General features: G+C 44.6%; 4 non-coding genes across 4 annotated transcripts; 3 read left to right on the top strand and 1 right to left on the bottom strand.

The window, feature by feature from the left end:
• The first annotated feature begins 1,061 nt into the window (after positions 1–1,061).
• On the top strand, positions 1,062–1,134 carry TRNAV-CAC (transfer RNA valine (anticodon CAC)). The gene has a single exon. It is a non-coding gene; the product is annotated as a tRNA-Val (tRNA).
• A 1,356-nt stretch (positions 1,135–2,490) lies between these two features.
• Positions 2,491–2,564, bottom strand: TRNAN-GUU (transfer RNA asparagine (anticodon GUU)). Its single transcript has one exon. It is a non-coding gene; the product is annotated as a tRNA-Asn (tRNA).
• A 650-nt stretch (positions 2,565–3,214) lies between these two features.
• TRNAH-GUG (transfer RNA histidin (anticodon GUG)) lies at positions 3,215–3,286 on the top strand. The gene has a single exon. It is a non-coding gene; the product is annotated as a tRNA-His (tRNA).
• Positions 3,287–21,406: 18,120 nt separating this feature from the next.
• Positions 21,407–21,478, top strand: TRNAE-UUC (transfer RNA glutamic acid (anticodon UUC)). The gene has a single exon. It is a non-coding gene; the product is annotated as a tRNA-Glu (tRNA).
• The last annotated feature ends 5,249 nt before the right edge of the window (positions 21,479–26,727 follow it).

Below are 26,727 nucleotides of genomic sequence, written 5' to 3' on the forward strand. Positions count from 1 at the left end.
GGAGCTGGAGAGCCAGAGAGCTTAGTTCTGAAAATGGAAACTCTAATGAGCTGCGGGATCTCGAAGCTCTCGGGGCAGGGCCCTCCTCCAAGTCCTAGCTTAACGGATAGGCGCAGAAAACTACATTAGGTCCTAACTGAAGCCGCAGACTCCTTTGCCTGAGGGATTGTTGGTGCTTTTCCCGAGGGCTTTCTCCAGCACTTTGCTGCTGGCAGTCGAATTTCAAATGTAGTTGAATATTCTGTGCTGGAAGCCAAGGTACTTGAAAACTGCAGGTCGTACAATTTTCATGGGCAAATTCTTAGGTTAACCTACTCGCCTGGTTCCCGTAGTGCAGTGCTTATCACCTTCGCCTTATGCGCGAAAAGTCCCTGTTTAGAAACCGGGCGGAAACAGGATTTCTTTTGCGGATAGACAAGTGTTCGCCAAAAGCCTTGTAAGGAGAAAAAGGGGGGGGGGGGAGAAAAACATTGCAAGAAGACTTCCAATTACTCAGCATCTTGAGCCAGACCTCATTTCTCTGCTCTAAATCAGATGGCAGACCAGGACACAATTCTCATCTGGTGCTTGGGAGGCGGGGCACCAAACGAGACATGCTTTATGTTAGTTTTAGTTCCTGAGAGTTCTAAAGGTTCTCTTTGTTCTCTTCTATCACCTGAACCTTCTCCACCGGCTGACACTGAAAAAGAAAAGGGCCTCAGGAAGCACCGAGCGACCCCTTCGGGCAAAGGAGACTGAGCCTCCCGATATTCCCTGGCTTAGGGTTCCTCGCCTACCCTCGAAACAAGGACAGTGGGGCCCCACACGTTTGCTTTGAGTTCTCACACCAAAAGCAAACGAAAGTGGCAGGAACAAGAGAAAGAGATAACAAAGAGGCATTAAAGCTAAGCCTTGAGGGAAATGACCAGTCAAGGCAAATGCAGTGAGCCTTGGTTCGCTTGGTGCTTACTGAGGCCCTTTCCAGGACTTTGCTGCTGGCAGTGGAATTTCGAACTGGGATTGAATTTCGTCCACTGAAAGCCGCAAAAGTTAAAGAAGAGCAGCAGAGAGTTTCCCCGGGTGTTTCTGTAGTGTAGTGGTTATCACGTTCCCCTCACACGCGAAAGGTCCCCGGTTCGAAACCGGGCGGAAACAGTTGGTCTTTACTCCTCAAAGCGGAGTGCTACTTTTTCTCATTGCTTTAGATCTAGAATCAGACTCGAGTCCCAGAAAGTCCCAGAGGGAAATGCACAAACTGTGATGACCCATAGGAAGGTGCAATACAACCAGAAGTACTGCAAGATTGATGCCACTTTATATGAACCTAAATCCTGCGGTGTATCTATGGAAATGGATCCTAAGGGGGTAGAAGCAGGGCGGAAGTAACATAATGTTGGATACGGCTAGGTTTACTTACTGACACAGGTGCACTAGATAGAAATTCTGGAGCCACCGTGTTTTGAGCAGCTGCCAGCAATTCTAAATTGTTCACTTGAAGCAGTTGACTGAAAACTTGCACCCAAAGGTGGCCTACAGTAAATGAACTTGAAATGCCAGAACGTCTTTGATGCATTTATTGTAGAGGAAAATACCGAAAGCCTTAGGGGGATCAGAAAGCTACAGGAAATTTATCACGTAAGACATGTTCATTCACCCATATCTACAGCCCCAGGTACGGTCAGGAAGACATTACCTTTAACAAGTATGTGAGAAATACATTTAAGGGACCTGTCCTTGCATCCTCAAAGCATTCTGTGGTGGCGATTTTATGAAGGATAGTGGGAACCACTGCCGTTGACCTGGGATTTCTCAAATTAATGGGAGTCTTAGTGAGTGAGGGTTGCTAAAGAAACAGAACGAGGGATTATAAATAGATAGCTAGATAACTAATGGTGATTACAACTTCTTTTGTAATTATAAAACCATAGAACCAACTTAATTTCCAAAGTATATGGCGAGGGTTAAATAAATAATGCTAAACCCAAACCCGTTGCAGTCGAGTCGATTCGGACTCATAGCGAACCTATAGGACACAGAACTGCCCCACAGGGTTTCCAAGGAGCGCCTGCTGGATTCAAACTGCTGACCTTTTGGTTAGCAGCCCACTACACCAACCCAAACCAAAAACCCGGGGCCGTCAAGTCGATTCCGACTCATAGCGACCCTATAGGGCAGAGGAGAGCTGCCCCATAGAGTTTCCAAGGCGCACCTGGCGGATTCGAACTGCCGACTCTTTTGTTAGCAGCCGTAGCACTTAACCACGACGTCACCAGGGATTCCAACCACTACTCCACCGGGGCTTAAATAAATAACACTACAAATAAATAATATGGGGGGAAAAAAACTTCTTAGTCAAAAACAACTCCCATGATTCTTTCAGTCATTTCCGAGTTCTCAGTTTCCAAGCGAAGAGGATAGAAGGGTGACTACCATTTCTCTCTGCCTTTCCCTAGTAAGATTTATGGAGCAGAAACTCTGGGAATATCTTAACACGTGCAAAAACCTGGGGACCGTCTCTGGGTGGGCTCGAACCACCAACCTTTCGGTTAACAGCCGAACGCGCTAACCGATTGCGCCACAGAGACCACAGGTGACCCCACTTGTTTGTACAAGGAGTGAACGCCTTTGCACCACCGGACGGTGCCAGCGGCCTTCTGCAGTACGACCTGCACAAACCCTCGGAAAATCCGGCAGGTTGGGGTGACAAATGGTGTTGTTGATCGCGTTAAAATCAGTGCGTTGGGTGAGTCTGAAGCTAGGAGGGCAGCCGAATGGCCTTCGCCCCTCCTTGCGCCTCCTCCGCCTCAGATGCCTGCGACCCCCGGAGACCCCGGGTCTGCAACCCCTGCCTGACCCCAATAGGGTCCAAGACACTGCTGCTCCGCCTTCGCCCGCCCGCCCACACCATGGAAGCCCCCCACTCGCCTCGTTTGCGGTAGTTGGGCCCGAGCGCGGAAAATAAGTGCGGAAAGGGGAGCGGTGAAGAGGGGCGAAGGAAAGCAGGGAGGCGTGGGCGAGAACAAGACCTCCAGGAGGCAGGTGCAGAGACTCGGGCCAGGTGCTGGGGAGGAGAGAAAGGTTTCTATCCTGCAGCACAATGCGGAGGGAGGAGCTGAGAGATGGCAAGAAGTGAGAGAAAAGCAGAGCACCTGTGGCTGTTCAAGAACAAAACAGTGTGAATGTTTTTATGACAATAAAGTTTAAAGACCAGTGAGCGCTGACGGGTTTGTGGTGCGCCGTGATCGTATAGTGGTTAGTACTCTGCGTTGTGGCCGCAGCAACCTCGGTTCGAATCCGAGTCACGGCAGTGTCTGGCGCTAATTTTGTCACTCACTGGCGCGCTTCGTTTGGTTTGCAGTTCATTCCCCGCACGGGCATCGCTCCCCATCTGCGCCTAGAACTGGAAGGCAGCGGGCCTTACAGCTAGAGGTCAGAAGGGAAGGAACCCCGACAGCGTGCATACCTGGAGCCAGGTCTAAGGGAAACCTTGAGTGCGCCCCACATCCGGGCAAAAGGTGAAATGCCTCTCACTCAGCCTAACAAGTACCTTCCACTGTTGAGATGATGTGGTCATAACCGTTTTCCTGGTAAAGGTATTTCAAATACCAGCTGGGCTTTTGTACACGAAAACAGAATAAACTTTTTTTTTTATTAACTTCTATTAAGCTTCAAGTGAACGTTTACAAATCCAATCAGTCTGTCACATATATGTTTACACACATCTTACTCCGTACTCCCACCTGCTCTTCCCCTATTGAGTCAGCCCTTTCAGTCTCTCCTTTCGTGACAATTTTGCCAGCTTCCCTCTCTCTCTATCCTCCCATCCCCCCTCCAGACAAGAGCTGCCAACACACTCTCCAGTGTCCACCTGATATAATTAGCTCACTCTTCATCAGCATCTCTCTCCCACCCGCTGACCAGTCCCTTTCACGTCTGGTGAGTTGTCTTCGGGGATGGTTCCTGTCCTGTGCGGACAGAAGGTCTGGGGAGCATGGCCGCCGGGATTCCTCTAGTCTCAGTCAGACCATTAACTATGGTCTTTTTATGAGAATTTCGGGTCTGCATCCCACTGATCTCCTGTTCCCTCAGGAGTTCTCTGTTGTGCTCCCTGTCCGGGCAGTCATCGATTGTGGCCGGGCACCAACTAGTTCTTCTGGTCTCAGGATGATGTAGGTCTCCGGTTCATGTGGCCCTTTCTGTCTCTTGGGCTCCTAGTTGTCGTGTGACCTTGGTGTTCTTCATTTTCCTTTGCTCCAGGTGGGTTGAGACCAATTGATGCATCTTAGATGGCCGCTTGTTAGTATTTAAGACCCCAGACGCCACATTTCAAAGTGGGATGCAGAATGTTTTCATAATAGAATTATTTTGCCAATTGACTTAGAAGTCCCCTCAAACCATGTTCCCCAGACCCCCGCCCCTGCTCCGCTGACCTTTGAAGCTTTCATTTTATCCCGGAAACTTCTTTGCTTTTGGTCCAGTCCAATTGAGCTGACCTTCCATGTATTGAGTGTTGTCTTTCCCTTCACCCAAAGCAGTTCTTATCTACTGATTAATCAATAAAAAAACCCTCTCCCTCCCTCCCTCCCCCCTTCGTAACCACAAAAGTATGTGTTCTTCTCAGTTTTTACTATTTCTCAAGATCTTATAATAGTGGTCTTATACAATATTTGTCCCTTTGCCTCTGACTCATTTCGCTCAGCATAATGCCTTCCAGGTTCCTCCATGTTATGAAATGTTTCACACATTCGTCACTGTTCTTTATCGATGCGTAGTATTCCATTGTGTGAATATACCACAATTTATTTACCCATTCATCCGTTGATGGACACCTTGGTTGCTTCCAGCTTTTTGCTATTGTAAACAGAGCTGCAATAAACATGGGTGTGCATATATCTGTTTGTGTGAAGGCTCTTGTATCTCTAGGGTATATTCCGAGGAGTGGGATTTCTGGGTTGTATGGTAGTTCTATTTCTAACTGTTTAAGATAACGCCAGATAGATTTCCAAAGTGGTTGTACCATTTTACATTCCCACCAGCAGTGTATAAGAGTTCCAATCTCTCCGCAGCCTCTCCAACATTTATTATTTTGTGTTTTTTGGATTAATGCCAGCCTTGTTGGTGTGAGATGGAATCTCATCGTAGTTTTAATTTGCATTTCTCTAATGGCTAATGATCGAGAGCATTTTCTCATGTATCTGTTGGCTGCCTGAATATCTTCTTTAGTGAAATGTGTGTTCATATCCTTTGCCCACTTCTTGATTGGGTTGTCTGTCTTTTTGTGGTTGAGTTTTGACAGAATCATGTAGATTTTAGAGATCAGGCGCTGGTCTGAGATGTCATAGCTGAAAATTCTTTCCCAGTCTGTAGGTGGTCTTTTTACTCTTTTGGTGAAGTCTTTAGATGAGCATAGGTGTTTGATTTTTAGGAGCTCCCAGTTATCGGGTTTCTCTTCATCATTTTTGGTAATGTTTTGTATTCCGTTTATGCCTTGTATTAGGGCTCCTAGGGTTGTCCCTATTTTTTCTTCCATGATCTTTATCGTTTTAGTCTTTATGTTTAGGTCTTTGATCCACTTGGAGTTAGTTTTTGTGCATGGTGTGAGGTATGGGTCCTGTTTCATTCTTTTGCAAATGGATATCCAGTTATGCCAGCACCATTTGTTAAAAAGACTATCTTTTCCCCAATTACCTGACACTGGTCCTTTGTCAAATATCAGCTGCTCATACGTGGATGGATTTATATCTGGGTTCTCAATTCTGTTCCATTGGTCTATGTGCCTGTTGTTGTACCAGTACCAGGCTCTTTTGACTACTGTGGCTGTATAATAGGTTCTGAAATGAGGTAGAGTGAGGCCTCCCACTTTCTTCTTCTTTTTCAGTAATGCTTTGCTTATCCGGGGCTTCTTTCCCTTCCATATGAAATTGGTGATTTGTTTCTCTATCCCCTTAAAATATGACATTGGAATTTGGATCGGAAGTGTGTTATACGTATAGATGGCTTTTGGTAGAATAGACATTTTTACTATGTTAAGTCTTCCTATCCATGAGCAAGGTATGTTTTTCCACTTAAGTATGTCCTTTTGAATTTCTTGTAGTAGAGCTTTGTAGTTTTCTTTGTATAGGTCTTTTACATCCTTGGTAAGATTTATTCCTAAGTATTTTATCTTCTTGGGGGCTACTGTGAATGGTATTGATTTGGTTATTTCCTCTTCGGTGTTCTTTTTGTTGATGTAGAGGAATCCAAGTGATTTTTGTATGTTTATTTTATAACCTGAGACTCTGCCAAACTCTTCTATTAGTTTCAGTAGTTTTCTGGAGGATTCCTTGGGATTTTCTGTGTATAAGATCATGTCATCTGCGAATAGTGATAACTTTACTTCCTCCTTGCCAATCCGGATACCCTTTATTTCTTTGTCTAGCCTAATTGCCCTGGCTAGGACTTCAAGTACGATGTTGAATAAGAGCGGTGATAAAGGGCATCCTTGTCTAGTTCCCGTTGTCAAGGGAAATGCTTTCAGGTTCTCTCCATTTAGAGTGATATTGGCTGTCGGCTTTGCATAGATGCCCTTTATTATGTTGAGGAACTTTCCTTCAATTCCTATTTGGTAAGAGTTTTTATCATAAATGGGTGTTGGACTTTGTCGAATGCCTTTTCTGCATCAATTGATAAGATCATGTGGTTTTTATCTTTTGTTTTATTTATGTGATGGATTACATTAATGGTTTTTCTGATATTAAACCAGCCTTGCATACCTGGTATAAATCCCACTTGATCATGGTGAATTATTTTCTTGATGTGTTGTTGGATTCTGTTGGCTAGAATTTTGTTGAGGATTTTTGCATCTATGTTCATGAGGGATATAGGTCTATAATTTTCTTTTTTTTGTAATGTCTTTACCTGGTTTTGGTATCAGGGAGATGGTGGCTTCATAGAATGAGTTGGGTAGTATTCCGTCATTTTCTATGCTTTGAAATACCTTCAGTAGTACTGGTGTTAACTCTTCTCTGAAAGTTTGGTAGAACTCTGCAGTGAAGCCGTCCGGGCCAGGGCTTTTTTTTGTTGGAAGTTTTTTGATTACCGTTTCAATCTCTTTTTTTGTTATGCGTCTATTTAGTTGTTCTACTTCTGAATGTGTTAGTTTAGGTAGGTAGTGTTTTTCCAAGAATTCATCCATTTCTTCTAGGTTTTCAAATTTGTTAGAGTACAATTTTTCGTAGTAATCTGAAATGATTCTTTTAATTTCATTTGGTTCTGTTGTGATGTGGTCCTTCTCGTTTCTTATTCGGGTTATTTGTTTCCTTTCCTGTATTTCTTTAGTCAGTCTAGCCAATGGTTTACCAATTTTGTTACTTTTTTCAAAGAACCAGCTTTTGGCTTTGTTAATTCTTTCAATTGTTTTTCTGTTCTCTAATTCATTTAGTTCTGCTCTAATTTTTATTATTTGTTTTCTTTTGGTGCCTGATGGGTTCTTTTGTTGCTCACTTTCTATTTGTTCAAGTTGTAGGGACAGTTCTCTGATTTTGGCTCTTTCTTTTTTTGTATGTGTGCATTTATCGATATAAATTGGCCTCTGAGCACTGCTTTTGCTGTATCCCAGAGGTTTTGATAGGAAGTATTTTCATTCTCGTTGCATTCTATGAATTTCCTTATTCCCTCCTTGATGTCTTCTATAACCCAGTCTTTTTTCAGGAGGGTTTTGTTCATTTTCCAAGTATTTGATTTCTTTTCCCTAGTTTTTATGTTATTGATTTCTACTTTTATTGCCTTGTGGTCTGAGAAGATGCTTTGTAATATTTCGATGTTTTGGACTCTGCAGAGGTTTCTTTTATGACCTAATATGTGGTCTATTCTAGAGAATGTTCCATGTGCGCTAGAAAAAAAAAGTATACTTTGCAGCAGTTGGGTGGAGAGTTCTGTATAAGTCAATGAGGTCAAGTTGGTTGATTGTTGTAATTAGGTCTTCCGTGTCTCTATTGAGCTTCTTACTGGATGTCCTGTCCTTCTCCGAAAGTGGCGTGTTGAAGTCTCCTACTGTAATTGTGGCGGTGTCCATCTCACTTTTCAGTTCTGTTAAAATTTGATTTATGTATCTTGCAGCCCTGTCATTGGGTGCATAAATATTTAATATGGTTATGTCTTCCTGATCAATTGTCCCTTTTATCATTATGTAGTGTCCTTCTTTATCCTTTGTGGTGGATTTAAGTCTAAAGTCTATTTTGTCAGAAATTAATATTGCTACTCCTCTTCTTTTTTGCTTATTGTTTGCTTGATATATTTTTTTCCATCCTTTGAGTTTTAGTTTGTTTGTGTCTCTAAGTCTAAGGTGTGTCTCTTGTAGGCAGCATATAGATGGATCGTGTTTCTTTATCCAGTCCGTGACTCTCTGTCTCTTTATTGGCGCATTTAGTCCATTTACATTCAGCGTAATTATAGATAAATAAGTTTTTAGTGTTGTCATTTTGATTCCTGTTTATGCGTGTTGTTGGCAATTTCATTTTTCCACATACTTTTTTGTGCTGAGACGTCTTTCTTAGTAAATTGTGAGATCCTCATTTTCATAGTGTTTGTCTTTATGTTAGTTGAGTCGTTACGTTTTTCTTGGCTTTTATCTTGAGTTATGGAGTTGTCATACCTTTTTGTGGTTACTTTATTATTTACCCCTATTTTTCTAAGTAAAAACCTAACTTGTATCGTTCTATATCGCCTTGTATCACTCTCCATCTGGCAGTTCAATGCCTCCTGTATTTAGTCCCTCTTTTTGATTATTGTGATCTTTTACCTATTGACTTCCATGATTCCCTGTTATGTGTATTGTTATTTATTTATTTTTTTAATTAATCTTAATTTGTTTGTTTTTGTGATTTCCCTATTTGAGTTGATATCAGGACATTCTGTTTTGTGACCTTGTGTTGTGCTGGTATGTGATATTATTGGTTTTCTGACCAAACAATATCCTTTAGTATTTCTTGTAGCTTTGGTTTGGTTTTTGCAAATTCTCTAAACATGTGTTTATCTGTAAATATCTTAATTTCGCCTTCATATTTCAGAGAGAGTTTTGCTGGATATATGATCCTTGGCTGGCAGTTTTTCTCCTTCAGTGTTCTGTATATGTCATCCCATTCCCTTCTTGCCTGCATGGTTTCTGCTGAGTAGTCTGAACTTATTCTTATAGATTCTCCCTTGAAGGAAACCTTTCTTTTCTCCCTGGCTGCTTTTAAAATTTTCTGTTTATCTTTGGTTTTGGCGAGTTTGATGATAATATGTCTTGGAGTTTTTCTTTTTGGATCAATCTTAAATGGGGTTTGATGAGCATCTTGGATAGATATCCTTTCGTCTTTCATGATGTCAGGGAAGTTTTGTGTCAGGAGTTCTTCAACTATTTTCTCTGTGTTTTCTGTCCCCCCTCCCTGTTCTGGGACTCCAATCACACGCAAGTTATCCTTCTTGATAGAGTCCCACATGATTCTGAGGGTTTCTTCATTTTTTTTAATTCTTTTATCTGATTTTTTTTCAGCTATGTTGGTGTTGATTCCCTGGTCCTCCAGATGTCCCAGTCTGCATTCTAATTGCTCGAGTCTGCTCCTCTGACTTCCTATTGCGTTGTCTAATTCTGTAATTTTACTGTTAATCTTTTGGATTTCTACATGCTGTCTCTCTATGGATTCTTGCAACTTATTAATTTTTCCACTATGTTCTTGAATAATCTTTTTGAGTTCTTCAACAGTTTTATCGGTGTGTTCCTTGGCTTTTTCTGCAGTTTGCCTTATTTCGTTTGTGATGTCTTGAAGCATTCTCTAAATTAGTTTTTTATATTCTGTATCTGATAATTCCAGGATTGTATCTTCATTTGGGAAAGATTTTGATTCTTTTGTTTGGGGGGTTGGAGAAGCTGTCATGGTCCGCTTCTTTATGTGGTTTGATATGGACTGCTGTCTCCGAGCCATCACTGGGAAACTAGTTTTTCCAGAAAATCCGCTAAAAAAAAAAATGCAGTCAGATCCCTATCAGAGTTCTCCCTCTGGCTCAGGCTATTCATAAAGAAAACAAAAATCCTCACAACTGGACCAATGAGCAACATCATGATAAACAGAGGAAAGATTGAAGTTGTCAAGGATTTCATTTTACTTGGATCCACAATCAACAGCCATGGAAGCAGCAGTCAAGAAATCAAAAGACGCGCTGCATTGTTTGGGTACATCTGCTGCAAAGGACCTCTTCAAAGTGTTGAAGAGCAAAGATGTCACCTTGAAGACTAAGGTGTACCTGACCCAAGCCATGGTATTTTCAATCACATCATATGCATGTGACAGCTGGACAATGCATAAGGAAGACCAAAGAAGAATTGATGCCTTTGAATTGTGGTGTTGGTGAGGAATATTGAATATACCATGGACTGCCAGAAGAACGAATAACTCTGTCTTGGAAGAAGTACAACCGGAATGCTCCTTAGAAGCAGGGATGGCGAGACTGCATCTTACATACTTTGGACATGTTATCAGGAGGGATCAGTCTCTCGTGAAGGACATCATGCTTGGCAAAGTACAGGGTCAGCAGAAAAGAGGAAGACCCTAAACAAGGTGGATTGACACAGTGGCTGCAACAATGGGCTCAAGCATACCGATTGTAAGGATGGTGCAGGACCGGGCAGTGTATCCTTCTGTTGTGCATAGGGTCAGTACGACTCAGAGCCGACTCGACAGCACCTAACAACAACAATACAGAAATCTTTAGTGAACAATTACTGAATTTTGACAAATGTAATCAAGTTACAGAAAGTTTCCATCATCCCACCAAGGTCCAAGGAGCTCCTTTCTGGGTAATCCCCATCCCCTACCCCCTCCCGGTTTAATTAATCACTCTTCTGACGTCTCTCACCAGAGATTAGTTTTGCCTATTCTTGAAATGCACATGAATGAACGCACATTTTTTGTGTCTGACTCTATTTCTTTTTTTCCACACAACATTATGTTTTCAAGATATGTCTATGTTGTTCGTCTATCACTTCTTCATTGTAGTATTGTTGATGTTATTCCAATGTGTGAGTAAACCACAGTCGATGGACATTTGGGCTATTTCCAGTTTCGGCTATTGTGAAAACGCTCCTATGAGTATGCTCGCCTGAGTCTTTGTGTGGACACGTGTATCCATTTCCCTTAAAGTACTGGAATTGCTGGATCAAAGACTAGGTGCCAGTTTAACCTTGACAGAAGCTGCCAAACTGTCCCCTAGGATGGTTTCTCACCAACAAAGCCGGTTGCAGTTGTTCCACATCCTTGTCAGCACTTGGTGTTCTCTGCCTTTTAAATGCACCATTCTGGTGGGTTTGTAAGGGTAACTTTTCATGGTTTAAATTTGTGTTTCCCTAATGAGTAATGACATGGGTCTTGTTTTCCTAAGCCTTTTGGCCATTTAGAAATCCTCCTTTGTGGAGAAAGTTTATTCAATATTTTGCACACTGTTATTTCAGTTGACTTTTTATTGCTGATCTCTAAAAGTTCTGTATACAAGATTTGAGTCATTTTGCAGATAATCATGTTGTAAATATTTTCTCCCAGTCTGTGGCTTGCCTTTTCACTTTCTTAGGTGGTTTTTCATGAACAGAAGCTTTTAATTTCAATGAAATCTAATGTATCTAAAACTTTTTTTTCTTTATATATAAGGCCGATTGTGTTCTCTAAGAAAAATCTTTTTACCCCAGGGTGGTGAATGTATTCTCCCCAATTTCCTTCTAGGGACTTTACCATTGTTGTTTTAATTTTTGAATCTCTGACATCTCAGATTCCTGTCCTGATCACAATAAGCTTGTCTTGGCCTCACAGGAATCTTCTCTATATTGCAAAACATTCACAATAGTTACCCGCTTTGCTCTCTGACATCTACAGGAGCCATGCGTCCCTCCATCTCCCCCTTATTACCCCTCCATCTCTGACATTCTCTCTCTCCTTTTCTGTAGCTGAGAAACCCCGAAAAAACTGAAACGGAATTGGAGAGGCCTAGTCTAATCTGTGTTCAAGAAGGCAGGCTCTGGGTTAGGAATCTGATTCAGCCCTTGTATGGCCTGGATAGGTGTGTTAAACTTCATGTGCCTCAGCATTTTCATCCTTTGAAAGTTAAGTTTTAACAAAGAAAAAGCAAAAACAAACAAACAAACAAAAACCACTGGTTGGGAAAATCGTGCCCTTTCTTCTAGCAGTCGCTGTTCTTGGTGCAGTGCTTACCATGTTGTATTCACACCCAAGGTTCAAGTGTTCCCACTCTGGGAAAGGTGAGGACTTGCCTGCTCACCGGAAACGAGGTTCTGCTTTGGTTCAAACTGGAGACAGAGATACAACTGGACTAGATCACCTGTCCTCCCACCCCCAGCTACTGAGGGCTCAGTTCCAGAGGACTCTGACTTCACTGTAGCTTTAGATCAGGAAATTTCATAACATGTTTTTTTCCCTTTCCTTCCTTCTTTGATCTGTCTCCTGCACCTCTTCCCCTGCCCACCCAGAGGAAAGGATTCACTGCTATTCTATCCTGGTGTCCCTTTGATGTTCTTTTGGACAGGATGAAGGGGCCAGTTGTCCTTCCCCTACAGGAGCAGAAAGAGCAGCCGGCCCCAGGGGAACCACAGCTCACCCAGTGTGCCCTTTCGCATCACGCATGTGTGCTTGGCAGGGTTCCGAATACAGCTCAGCCTTAAGCTTCTCTGCAGGTTGAACCAGAAGGGTGTGGGGGTTCCAGATCGCCAAGGCAAGGTAACTGGGAGCTCCTAAAAATCAAACACCTATGCTCATCCAAAGACTTCATCAGAAGAGTAAAATGATTACCTACAGACTGGAAAAAAGTTTTTAGCTGTGACATTTCTGATGTCTAAAATCTTCATGATACTGCGAAAACTCAACTACAAAAAGACAAATAACCCAAAGAAAAAATGGGCAAAAGATATGAACGGGCATCACTAAAGAAGACATTCAGGTAGCTAACAGATACATGAAGAAATGCTCAGGATCATTAGCCAGTAGAGAAATGCAAATCAAAACTACAGTCAGATTCCATTGCACTCCAACTAGGCTGACATTCATCCAAAATACACAAAATAATAAATGTTGGAGAGGTTGTGGAGAGATTGGAACCCTTAAAAACTGCTGGTGGGAATGGAAAATGGTACAAGCACTTTGGAAATCAATTTGGTGCTTCCTTAAAAAACTAGAAATAGAACGACCACAGGAGCCAACAATCCCACTCCTTGGAATATATCCTAGAGAAATAAAACCTTTACACGAACACCCATGTTCACTGCAGCACTGGAAGCAACCAAGGTGCCCATAAATGGATGAATGGATAAATAAATTACGGTATATTTATACAGTGGAATACTACATATCCACAAAGAACGGCAATGGATCTGTGAAACATTTCAGAACATGGACGAACCTGGAAGCCATTTTGCTGAGTGACATTAGTCAGTTGGAAGAGGACAAATATTGTATAAGAGCACTATTATAAAAACTATTACAAGAACAGAGAAAAAAATATCCTTTGATGCTTACTATAGGAGGAGGGAGGAAGAGAGGGAGAGAGGGAGGGGGTATTCACTAATTAGATGGTAGATAAGAACTACTTTAGTTGAAGGAAAAGATAACACACAATACAGGCGAGGTCAGCACAACTGGACTAAACCAAAAGCAAAGAAGTTTCCTGAATAAAATGAATGCTTTGAAGGCCAGCGTAGCAGGCGTAGGAGTTTGGAAACCATGGTTTCAGGGGACATCTAAGTCAACTGGCGTAATAAAGTCTATTAAAACATTCTGCGTCCTACTTTGGAGAGCAGCTTCTGGGGTCTTAAACGCTAGCAAGCAGCCTTCTAAGATTCATCAATTGGTCTCAACCCACCTGGACCAAAGGACAATGAAGAATACCAAGGACACAAGGTAATTATGAGCCCAAGAGACAGAAAGAGCCGCACGAGACAGAGACTACATCAGCCTAAGACCAGAAGAACTAGGTGGTGCCTGGCTTCAACAGATGACTGCCCTGACAGGGAACACAACAGAGAGACCCTGAGGGACTAGGAGAGCAGTGGGATGCAGACCCTAAATTCTTGTAAAAAGACCAGACTTAATGGTCTGACTGAGACTAGAAGGACCCCAGAGTTCATGGTCCCCAGACCTTCTGTTAGCCCAAGACAGGAACCATTCCCAAAGCCAACTCTTCAGACAGGGATTGGACTGGACAATGGGCTGGAGAGGGATGCTGCTGAGGAGTGAGCTTCTTGGATCAGGTGGACACTTGAGACTCTGTTGGCATCTCCTGCCTGCAGGGGAGATGAGAGGGTGGAAGGGGTTAGAACCTGGCGAAATGGACACGAAAAGAGAGAGTGGAGGGAGAGAGTGGGATGTCTCACTAGGGGGAGAGTAACTGGGAGTGTGTAGCAAGGTGTATATTGGTTTATGTGTGAGATATTGACTTGATTTGTAAACTTTGACTTAAACCACAATAAAAATTATTAAAAAAAAAAAAAAAGTAAATTCTGGTTTCGTGTAAAAAAGCCAGGCTTGTGTTTGAAATACCTTTAGCAGGAAAACGGTTATGACCACATCATCTCAACAGTGGAAGGTGCTTCTAAGGCTGAGTGAGAGGCATTTCACCTTTTGCCCGGATATGGGGCGCACGCAAGGCTTCCCTTAGACCAGGCTCCAGGTATGCTCACTGTCAGGTTCCTGTCCTTCTGACCCCTAGCTGGAAGGCTTGCTGCCTTCTAGCTGCAGGTGGGGAGCGATGCAGTGCGGGAATGAAATGCAAACCAAGCCATATGAAGCTCGCCGGTACGTGACAAAACATGTGCCAGATACTGCTGTGACGCGGATTCGAACCGAGGTTGATGAGGCCACATTGCAGAGTACTCACCACTATACGATCATGGCGCACCACAAATCTACCAGCGCTCGCTGGTCTTCTTAAACTTTATTGACATAAAAACATTCACACCGTTTTATTCTGGAACAGCCACAGGTGCTCCGCTTTTCTCCCATTTCCTGCCGTCTCTCACCTCCTCCTTCCCCATTGTGCTACACCTTAAAAACCATTCTCCCCTCCCCAGGACCTCGCCTGAGTCTCTGCACAGGCCTCCTGGAGGTCTGGTCCTCCCCTACGCCTCCCAGCTTTCCTTCGCTCCACTTCACCAATCCCCTTTCCCCGTTTATTTTCCGCGCTCCCGCCACACCGACCGCAACCGAGTCGAGAGGGTGGCGTCCACGGCGCGGGCCGGCGGGCGAAGGCGGAGCAGCCCTGTCGTGGACCCCACTGGGCTCAGGCGGGGGTTGCAGACCCGGGGGTCTCCGGGGGTCGCTGGCATCTGAGGCGGACAAGGAGCAAGGAGGGGCGAAGGCCATTCGGTTGCCCTCCTAGCTTCAGATTCACCCAAACGCACTGGTTTCAACGCGACAACCTGCCGGGTTTTCCGAGGTTTTGCGCTATTGGCTCCGCAGAAAGCGTCAGGCACCGCCTAGCGCTTCACCGGCGTTCACTCCTTGTGGAAAGGAAAACGTTTATCTGTGGCGCAATCGGTTAGTGGGTTTGGCTGTTAACCGGAAGGTTGGCGGTTCTGAGCCCACTCCGGGACGCGCCCGAGATTTTATAAATGTTAAGATGTCCCCAGAGCTTCTGCTCCTTACATCTTACTATATAAAGGCAGAGAGCAACTTAGTTAGCCTTCTATCCTCTTTGCTTGGAAACTGAGAACTCAGTAATGATTGAAAGAAAGGAATCATCGGAGTTGCTTTTGACTAACAAGTTTTTTTTTCCTAATTTTTTCCACCTCGTTTACTGGTACCATTACTTTTTAAACCCTGGTGGTGTAGTGGTTAAGTGCTACAGCTGCTAACCAAAAGGTGAGCAGTTTGAATCCACCAGGCGCTCTTTGGAAACCCTGTGTGGCAGTTCTACTGTGTCCTATAGGGTCGCTTTGAGTCGGAATCGACTGGACAGCAACAGGTTTGGTTCTGGTATTATTTATTTAACCCTTTCCATATACTTTGGAAATCAAGTTGGGTCTATGGTTTTATGAATACAAAAAAAGTTGTAATCACCTTTAGCTATCTAGCTATCTCTTTATAATCGCTCGTTCTGTGTCTTTTAGCAACCCCGACTAAGACACTCCCACTAACTTCAGAAATCCCAGGAAATGGCAGCGGTTCCCACCGTCCTTCATAAAATCGCCACCACAGAATGCTTTGAGGATGCAAGAACAGTTCCTATATTTCTCACAGTCTTGTTGAAGGTTACGTCTTCCTGATAATACCTGGGGCTATAGATGTGGGTGAATGAACATGTCTTACATGGTAAATTTACTGTAGCTTTCTAATCCCCCTGAGGCTTTAGATATTTTCCACTACAAGAAATGTATCAAAGACGTTGTGCCATTTCAAGGTCATTTACTGTAGGCCACCTTTGGGTGCAGGTTTTCAGTGAACTGGTTCAAGTGAACAATGTAGAATTGCTGACAGCTGCTCAAACTAATACGGTGGCTCCAGAATTTCTACCTAGTGCACCTGTATCAATCGGTAAACCTAGCCGTATCCATCACTGTATTCCTTCCGCCCTGCTTCTACTCCCTTAGGATCCATTTCCATAGATTAACCCTAGGATTTAGGTTCATATGGAGTGGCAAAAATCCTGCAGTACTTCTGGTGGTATTGCACCTTCCTATGGGTCATCACAGTTTGTGCACTTCCCTCTGGGACTTTTCGGGACTCGTGTCTGATTCTAGATCTAAAGGAATGGGAAAAAGTAGCAATGGGCTCTGAGGGGTAAAAAAAAGCAACTACTTCCGCCGGGTTTCCAACCGGGGACCTTTCCCGTGTGAGGCGAACATCCTCACCACTACACTACCGAAACCACGAGGTTCACATAACTTAAGGAACATCCGTGAAAACTTTATGGCGGCCTTCTTGAACTTTCGTGACTTTCAGTGTACCAAATTCAATCCCATTTCTAACTTCGATTGGCAGCAGCAAAGTCCTGGAAAGGGCCTCAGTAAGCAACAAGCGAACCAAGGCTCACTGCATTTGCCTTTACTGGTCATTTCTCTCAAGACTTAGCTTTAACGCCTCTTTGTTATCTCTTTCTCTTGTTCCTGTCATTTTAGTTTGCTTTTGATGTGAGATCTCAAATCCAGTGTGTGGGGCCCCATGGTCCTTGTTTCCAGGGTGGGCGAGGAACCCTAAGCCAGGGCATATCGGGAGTCTCAGTCTCCTTTGCCTGAAGGGTTCGCTCGGTGCTTCCTGAGGCCGTTTTCTTCTTCAGTGTCAGCCTGTGGAGAAGGTTCAGGTGATAGAAGAGAACAAAGAGAACCTTTACAACTCTCTGGAACTAAAACTAACATAAAGCATGTCTCGCTTGGTGCCCCGCCTCCCAAGAACCAGATGAGAATTGTGTCCTGGTCTCCCATCTGACTTAGCGCAGAGAAATGAGGTCTGGCTTAGGTACTCCGTAATGAAGTCTTTTGTCTTTTTTTTTTTTTCCTCCTTAAAGGCTATTGACAAACGCTTAACCCTTCAGGAAAAGAAACCTGTTTTAGCCCGCCTTCTAAACAGGGACCCTGCCGGCCTGAGCCGAACGTGATAACTGCTACCCTACGGAAACCACGTGACTGAGCTAGCCTAAGAATTTCTCCAGGAAAATCGTAAACCCTTCAGTCTCCAAGTACTTTAGCTTCCAACACACGAAATTCAACTACATTTGAAATTCGACTGCCTGCAGCAAAGCGCTGGAGAAAGCCCTCGGGGAAAACACCGACAATCCCTTCAGGCAAAGGAGTCTGTGTCTTCCCTTATGCCTTAAAGTAGTTTTCTGCGCCTATCCCGGAAGCTAGGACTTCGGGGGGGGGGGTGGTGTGGGGTGCTCCGCCGGGCTTCAGGAACCCTAAGTTCTCTAGAGTTTCCATTTTCAGAACTAAGCTCCTTTCGGGCTCTCCAGCTCCCCACAGCCCAGGAGCTGTGAAGGCTCTCATCCTGGGGCTTCGGACCAGCGCCTCGGTGGCCCCTTTAAAGGCGCTGGTGTTCCAGACAAATGATCCCTGTTTCCATGAAAAGATGCTCAATGTCATTACTCCTTATTCATCCCCCCACTTGGTGTTAGTTGCTATGGAGTCGATTAGGACTCATGACCATCTCATGAGTGCAGTGCAGAACTAACTGCTCCCTAAGGTTCTGAAGGCTGTGACTTGGTGGTGCACTGGCTAAAGCGCTCGGCTGCTAACTGAAAGGTCAGCAGTTTGAATCCACCAGCCCCTGTGTGGGAGAAAGATGTGGTGGCCTGCTTCTGTAAAGACCTTAGCCTTGGAAACCCTATGGGGCAGCTCTACTCTGTCCTGTAGGGTCGCTATGAGTCAGAATTGACTAGATGGCAACGGCTTGGAGTTTTGGACCTTTCAGGAGCAGATCACCAGACTTGCCTTCTGAGACGCCTCTGCGTGGGTTCCAACCACAAACCTTTCAGTTAATAGTCGAATGCTCAACCTTTTGGCACAAAACCGGAAAACAAGCATTGCTGACGATGTGGGAAATTGGAACCCTCACCCATTGCTGGTGGGATTGTAAAATGGTACAGCCTCTGTGGAAATCCGTTTGATGGTTCCTCAAAAAAGTTAACCATAGAATTCCCAAATGACCCAACACCTACATTACTAGGTATATACCGCCAAAGAATTGAAAGCAGAAATGCAAACAGATCCTTGTACACCAATGCTCATTGCAGCATTATTCGCAATAGCCAAAAGGTGTAAACAACCCAAGTGTCCATCAACAGAGGAGTGGATAAACAAAATGTGGTATATCCATACAATGGAATGTTATTCAGCCGTAAAGAGAAAGGAGATTCTGATATACGTTAAGACATGGATGAACCTATAAAAATTATGCTGAATGAAACAAGCCAGACTCAAAAGGACAAATATTATATGATCCCACCTACTTGGAATCGCTAGAACAGAAAATGCATAGAGGCCAAAGTTTACTAATGGTTACCAGGGGCAGGTGGGAGGGAAAAGGCACGCATGACTGCTTAAGGGGCACTGGATTTCTGTTAAGTGTAATGAAAACCTTCGGGAACGGATAGTGGTGATGGTTCCACAACATGGTGAACCTAAGCACTGTCACTGAAGGTTGAAATGGCAAGTGTTTTGTTTCCTATTTTATCACACACACTCAAAATGATCCACACTTCCGGTCCACCCAGGAACAGGAGAACCCTCCCTGCAGGCCCTACCGTGCGCTCTCCCTGGGGCCTGACCTGCGCTCTCTCCTCTCAAGCCCTTTTGCCTCAGCACCTCTCCCCCGTGCAGCTGGATTTCAGTCCACTACTCTAATCACGCCTTCATGTTTTAGCCGTACCTTACAAAGGCTGAAACATGTGTCTTAGGACATTTGGCTCTTCGGAAAATATCGAACAACCAACATAGGCCAAGTCAGCCTTGAAGACCTGCACTGGATTCTTTTGGACACCAGACCAAGAAGACCAGTATAAACCGCAGGACCCAGGGGATGCTCACGCAGAATTCACAATCGCTTGATTTCTCCCTCCTCACTCTTGGAGATTCTTCCTGAAGGGAAGTTTTATTTCAATACTGGAAACTCATCTTCGTTTGCCTTTTTTATTTTTCTGCTCAACAGATCCTGGAGTGCAAAAGTGAACCGAGGCGGTTTGCACAGGTTTTTCACCTTCGCCTCAGGGCAACCGCCAATAGGCAAAGAGTTTCTGTAGCTCACAGGCTTTAATGTTATTCCCCATAGGATTTCCTTTGGAAATCAAGATTAAAAAACAGAAAAAAAGTTTGGGGGCTCGAATGTGCCCTTTTCTCCTGCAGTTGCTGCTCTAGGTGCTGAGGTTACAGCGCTGCCTTCACACCCAAAGTTCAAGTGCTCCCTCACCCTGGGGAGGGCACAGGTTTCTTGCTCACTGGAAACCAGGACTCGGTGCTCGACTTTGTTTTTTGGCTCAAAGTGGAGACGGGGACACAACTGGACTACGTTAGGCTCTTCAGTGACCTAGGACCCTGTTCCAGACGAGGCTGCCTTCCAGGTAGCTTTAGATTAGGAAATTTCATACCGTGCATTTCCCCTTCCCTTCTGGATCAATCTCCCGCCTCCCCGCCCACCCAGAGGAGAGGGTTCACCGCCTTTCTGTCGGGTCACGACCCTTTTGGATTCCTCCTGAATTGGACAAAGGGGGAGGTTGCCCTTCCCTTACACAGGGGGACAGAAGAGAAGGCTACTGGAGAACCACAAACTCATCGCGTGCGCCTACGCATATCGCACACCTGGGGCGCGCGCACTTCAAGACAGGAAAAAAAAAAAAAAAAAAAAGCGCCTTCCGTAGCTTCTCTGCAGGAGGAACCCGAAGGGGGTTGGTTTCCTAACCTGGAGAGAGGAGAGGAGCAGAGGGGTACCAGCCATGTCCGCAACTCTCCAAGACAGGCCAGAAACAGGCTGATTGTGAGGGATAGACCCAAAGAAAAGGGGCAAATGCAGCCGAACCCCACGTCCTGAAATTAAGGGTCTCGAACCCTAAGGTCTGAGCGAGCCGAGGGCTACGCCTTAAATTGACCTCCCGCCCTTATCAGGAAAGTCGTCGGTGCAAATTCAGAGCTCAGGAAAGGGAGGGACTGCGTAGACCAAAGTCCACATTTGACGGACGAAAGCCAAAAGATGCGTCGTGGAGGAGTCTATTAGGACTTAAAGCGAGCACAGTAGAACAGCCCCATAGGGTTTCCACGGAGCGGCTGGTGGATTCGAGCTACGGACTCTTCACCATTGTGCCACCAAGAAGAGCACGTAAATCCCTGAGTAATTAGATGTGGAGTCTGAGGAAAAGACCGTCGCTAAGGAGAACTCGCAGTTTTTTGCCTGAGCATAGGGAAGGATGGAGTGGCCATCCACAAAGATGGGGAAACGGCAGGGGCAGGGGACTTTAAGGGGGAAAATCCGGAGTTCAATTTGGGGACCCGGGGCCCTGGTTCCAAGAGTTATTCATCCAGGCTGCCTCCGTTTCTGCATCCGTCTGAGCCCTTTTTGATGGTGGAGTTCTCGGGGGCTCGTGCTCGGCCCCCTTCCCACCCTGGGCGCCTCCTCCCTGAAGGCTTGTCCCCTGCGCTGGACCGGGCCACCGTCTCTCCACACGCTGCCGCGCGCAAAGGCGCATCTCTAGGTCAGGTCTGAGGTGCGGCAGGGCAGAGCCACCTGGCTCCGAAACTTGGGAAGACCTGACAGCGCTCGGCGTGTGGCAGGCTGTTTCGCGTTTTGGAGAAGGCGAGGAGGAAAGGGCCGTGGGGGAGGTTCGCTGGAGGCGAGGGCAGCGTGCAGGAAGGTAGGCGTCCAGGCTTCCCCGAGTTGGGTGGAAAGAGGCGTACCCTCTGAAGGATGCAGATGACAGGTCTTCGGGTAAGTCCCTGGTGGTCTAGTGGCTAGGATTCGGCGCTTTCACCGTCGCGGCCCGGGTTCGATTCCCGGTCAGGGAAAGCTGTTTTGTGCAGCCTCTCCTCCGCAGGAATCTTCTTTAGCTTTGTTTGATGCAGAAGAGTCCAGGCATGGCCCAGGCTTGGAGAGGTGAGAGGGGATGAGCAGCTCTTCAGCGGCTTGGAGCCCCCAACAGCTGTATCCTGCTCTGGGCCACGAGGAACCGTCACCACTCCTGTGGTTCTCATCTTTCAGAATGTTCATCTCAAGAGAACAAAGTAAAACCTGGGACAAGAGCTCCCAATCTTCCTTTTGAAAAGAATTAGAAACATAAAAAAGTTGGAAGAGTAATGACTTTATATATTCTTCATGTCCATTTACCAATGAACATTTTGTACATTTGCTTTGTCCAACCCTCCATATATATGTATCTGCTACCCCATTTCGGAGTAACTTGCTGATATCTCAAGATCCTTTGGTTACTCCTTTCCTTTGGCAATATCCCTCTAAACCAGCCTCTTAGGGACTTTTCCTCTTTGTCCTCTCAATGAGGCCCCCTAGCCCCTTCAGCATAAACTCTCAGGTGTGACCTGGAGCCCCTCCAGAAATTACAAAGACTCTAGTCACTGGGAAAATCTCAGGTGTTTAGAAATTACCTCTCAGGAACCAGGGAAAAAGTCCAAATCCTTTGAGTAAAAATTAATTGTACACTCCACAGACATGCTCACTCGCCCCTACTTTTATCCCCTGGAAAGGTCTAGAAGACACTACCTTCAGCAAGGCTGTGAGAAATAGATCCTACAGAACTATTTTCACATCCTCAAAGAACTCTGTGGTGGCTATTTTATGAAGGACAGTGGGAACTGCTACCAGGGAACTGGGATCATTGAAATGAATGGGGATGATGGGAAGAAGGCATTGGAAGGGTCAAGTCACAACATTTAAGCCTAAAAGACAAGGTGACCTTACTTCCTACATTGAATACAGAGCTGAAGCAGTAATCAGAATGGTCTGTCCATCAAACGTCTTTGGCATGAACCCCTTGGTCAGTATCTCTAGAAATGCAATAGATGGGCAACCTATTAAAGTCTTACTTGATTTGTATAAGCAGAAACACTCTTGGTCTGGTGAACATAGTCTGACTTGAATCACAGCAATAGACAGTCTCAGACCCTCAACAAATTCACAAGCACAGAGCTCTTCGAATGAAAAAGAGGTAGATCCCCTCAAGGAAGAACCTGTTTATACAGTCAGAAAGAAATTGTCTTAGGCCTTTAGCCAAATGGTGTTCTCCCACCAAAGTTACCTGAGTAAAATGACCTCTTAGTAAATATCATTTAATACCAGAATATTTGGAATTTACACCATAATAGTATAAACACTTAGGTGTGTTATTAGTTCATTTTCATAATCCAAAAATATTTCAGAAGGATTGTCATCAGGGTTGATTATCAGTGAAACCAGAATGAGGCAAATTTAGAATGGGAACATCTATTTGACTTCGACTGTCATGAGATTTACTTTCCTAGGAAGCAAAAGTAGAGTAGGTAGATGTATATTTTAACAGGACTTAACACTTTTAGAGGAGTAGACAAAATTTCTTACAGGCTGTTTTAGCTATCAGTTGGGAAAATGATTAACGTAATCACTGGGCTTGTAAAGTGTGGTGGTTAACGTTGTGTGTCAGCTTGGCTGGGCCATGATTCTGGCTGGTTTGGCAGTTATATAGTGATGTAGTCATCCTGCATGATGTGATCTGATATGATCAGCCAACCAGTTGTCAGTGGATTTTCCTCGGGGGTGTGGTCTGCATCCAATATATGTATGGAAGTTTTGGCAAAGCTTACTCGATTGCTCTGGATCCTGCATCCAACTGGTTATCATCTGACATACAGTTCTTTGGACTTGAGCCAGCAGCCTGCTTCCTTTCCTGGCGAACTTTCGTTTCTCTGCCCCTGCAGGTACGTGAGACGGGAGAAGTCTCCAACCTGATATCTGACCCATGGACTTGGGACTTGCTAGCTCTACAGCCATGTGAGCAATTTACTTGAGATAAAGCCCTCTCTCTCTCTCTCTCTCTCTCTACACATGTATATAGTTATATGTACATACATACACACACACCCAAACACACACACACACACACACACATGTCCATACATTTGCTCCACCAGTTTTGCTTCTCTTGGGAACCTGGCCCAAGAGACTTGGTACTGAGAGTGGTTCCAGAGAAACAGAATCATAAGGATGAGTTTTCTCAATTGGTTCTCAAGTTTGACTAGTCCTAGAAGTGCTGACGACTCTACCTCCAGTAGTAAAAAGAGTGCTGCTAATCTACGGCAAGAAGTGGCAGTTTTAATATGCCAAGTATCATCAGAAATAGATCAAGTATTGGTGAGAAGCGAGTCCTTGGGTGATCACATGTTTGAAAATTTTTCACAATTTTGTCAGAAAGTAAGGAAGGTGGTTGGTTGGTCCTACTTTCATTGCACAAAGTGGTGAGAGAGATGAGCTCAGGGCTTCAGAGTCACAGTACAAGTGCCTTATAAAATACCTCAAAGTTGCAACTTGTGCCCTGAAAGAAAGCCTTATTTCTTGTAGCAACAGAGCTGATATTGCTGAAAATCTAACACAGATTCTTATTGTAAGAGTGGCTGAATAACAATGTAATTAACTTCCCAACCCCGAATGGTATCTGAAGTTAAAGAGAGGCCATTGATTGAGGTGAAATGAGACCCTGAAACTTGGAATGGGAACACATGGGCAGATAATCACAGACCTGGGGACACCGAGGCTCTAAATTCTGTTGAGTCATTGCTGCCAGGAGAATCAGCACTCTTACTCCCATCTGAAGAGATTACTCCATCTTCTGTAAGCCACCAAAACAAATAAAACAAAGAAACAAACAAAACCAATTTCTGGCTAATAGGAGGTGATTCCAACTCATAGTGACCCCATACAACAGAATAGAACTACCCCATAGGGTTTTCAAGGAGCTTCTGGTAGGTTTGAACTAATGGTCTATTGGTTAGTAGCCAACTCTTAACAGCTATGGCACCAGGGTTTCGGCGAAGCCACTGCCCTCCAGTAAAACCGTTATACACTTCCACCCCCATTTGATGAGATTCACCCAACTGTGTCTGAAGAGTCTTTGAGATATTACCTGCGGAGGCAGCTGGTGCTTTGCCTGAGGCATCCCCTTATGTAGATACCTTTGAAGACATTTCTGAATGTTCCCAGAACTCACCCCCCACTACCCATTTCTCTTCTAGGTCTATAACTAGACTTAAGTCCCAAAAGGTGAAGTACAAATTGTGAACAAGGAGGAGGCAAACCACACTCCAAAGGAACTGCTTGACTTTCCTAATATGTACAAACAGAAACCTGGGGAACATGTGTGAGAATGGCTATTAAGGGTGTGGGATAATGGTACAAGGAACATAAACATGGATCAGTCTCAGTTTACCAATATGGGCCCACTAAGCACAGTTTCTTCATTCAGTGTTTCTGCTCAAGAGGTTAGGAAAAGATCTAATAGTTTATTTGGTTGGGTCAGTGAAGTACAGATTACATGGTGGCCTACAGTAAATCAGGTTGAAGTACAAGACCTGCCCTGGTATACTGTAGGATAAGGTATTGAAAGACTTAGGGAAATTGGCGCATTAGAGTGTATTTATCAGGTTAGACCCACATGCCCACACATGGGGTATCAGAGGACACACCACCTGCCACAATAGTGAGAAAGAAATTTGCTAAGGGGGTCACAGCATTCTTGAAGACTGCTGTGATTGCCCTTTTATGTGAGTAAGGCTTGACAGTGAGAACTGCCCTAACTGAATTAAAACACCTAACCTCAATGGGGCTGATTGGCCCGTGCTGTTAGGAGCCAAGTGGCAGCACTCAATTGAGAAAGACAAGGTGAGAGTGGTTAGCGGTTACTACAATCCACAGCAGAGTCAAAACAGTAATCAGAATAGTGTGACTTGTATGGAATTATGGTGTTGGCTAATGAGTCAAGTGTCCTAGGGGTGAAATAGGCAAGAAATGTACTAAATGTTTACTTGATCTCTACAAGCAGAAGAATTCCAGGTCAAGTGAACGGTAATCTATCTTGAATCACCAGAATAGAGAGTTGCAGCCTCTCAGTCAATTCCCAGCCTAGAGCTAGTTTACTGACCCACAACCCCTTGAATGAAGGGGAAGCCAGGTCCCCTTGAGGAAAGACCCCCTACACTGCCAAAAATTTATGCTGTGAAATTTCTCCCAGCCTCCCCCAAAGTGATCTACAGGCTTTTACGAGAGTGACTGTTTATTGGGGAAAGGAAATAATCAGAATTTTCTGGCATTACTGGATACTGGGTATAAACACATACTAATTCCAGGAGACCCAAAACATCACCGGGGCCCACCAGTCAGAGTAGGGGCATATGAAGGTAAGATTCTTATTGCACCTTTAGCTCAGATTCGTCTCACAGTGGGTCTGGTGTGTCCCCAAACCCATCCTGTAGTGATTTCCCCAGTTCCAAAATACATAATCAGAATACATTTACTCAGCAACTCCCAGAACCTCCACACTGGATACGTGACAAGAGGAGTAGGGGCTCTCAGGGTAGGAAAAGCCAAGACGAAGCCATTAGAAATGCCCCTATCTAGGAAAATAGTAAACCAGAAGCAATACCGCATTCTTGGAGGAATTGCAGAGAGTACTGCCACCATCAAGGGCTTGAAGAATGCAGGGGTAGTGATTCCCACCACATCCCCATTCTACTCGCCTATTGGGCCTGTGCAAAAAACAGATGGATCTCGTTGAATGGCAGCGGATTACCGGAAACTTAACCAAGTGGTGACTCTAATTGTAGCTGCCGTTCCAGATGTGGTTGCACTGCTTGAGCAAATTAATGTATCTCCTGGTACCTGGTACCCAGCTATTGGTCTGACCAATGTTGTTTTCCTATTTTCAGTTTTGAAGAAACATCAGAAACAGCTTTTCCTCAGCTGCAAAGGCAATCAATACACCTATACTGTCCTACCTCAGTGATGTATCAGCTCTCCAGTCCTATGTCTTAATTTAGACCTCAGGGACATTGATTGCATTTCCATTCCTCAGGCCATCATACCGGTCCATTGCATTGATGACCCTATGCTGATTGAACATAGTAAGGACGAAGTGTCAAAGACTCTGGACTTATTGGTAGAATACTTGCGTGCTAGGAGTTGGGAAATAAATCCCACAAAAATGCAGGCTCCTTCCACCTCAGTGAAGTTTCTAGGAGTTCAGTGGTGTGGGGCAGTGGTGTGGCTCATGCACGAA

The sequence above is a fragment of the Elephas maximus genome, chromosome 3 (assembly GCF_024166365.1).
Source record: "Elephas maximus indicus isolate mEleMax1 chromosome 3, mEleMax1 primary haplotype, whole genome shotgun sequence".
Classification (NCBI taxonomy): Eukaryota; Metazoa; Chordata; class Mammalia; order Proboscidea; family Elephantidae; genus Elephas; species Elephas maximus.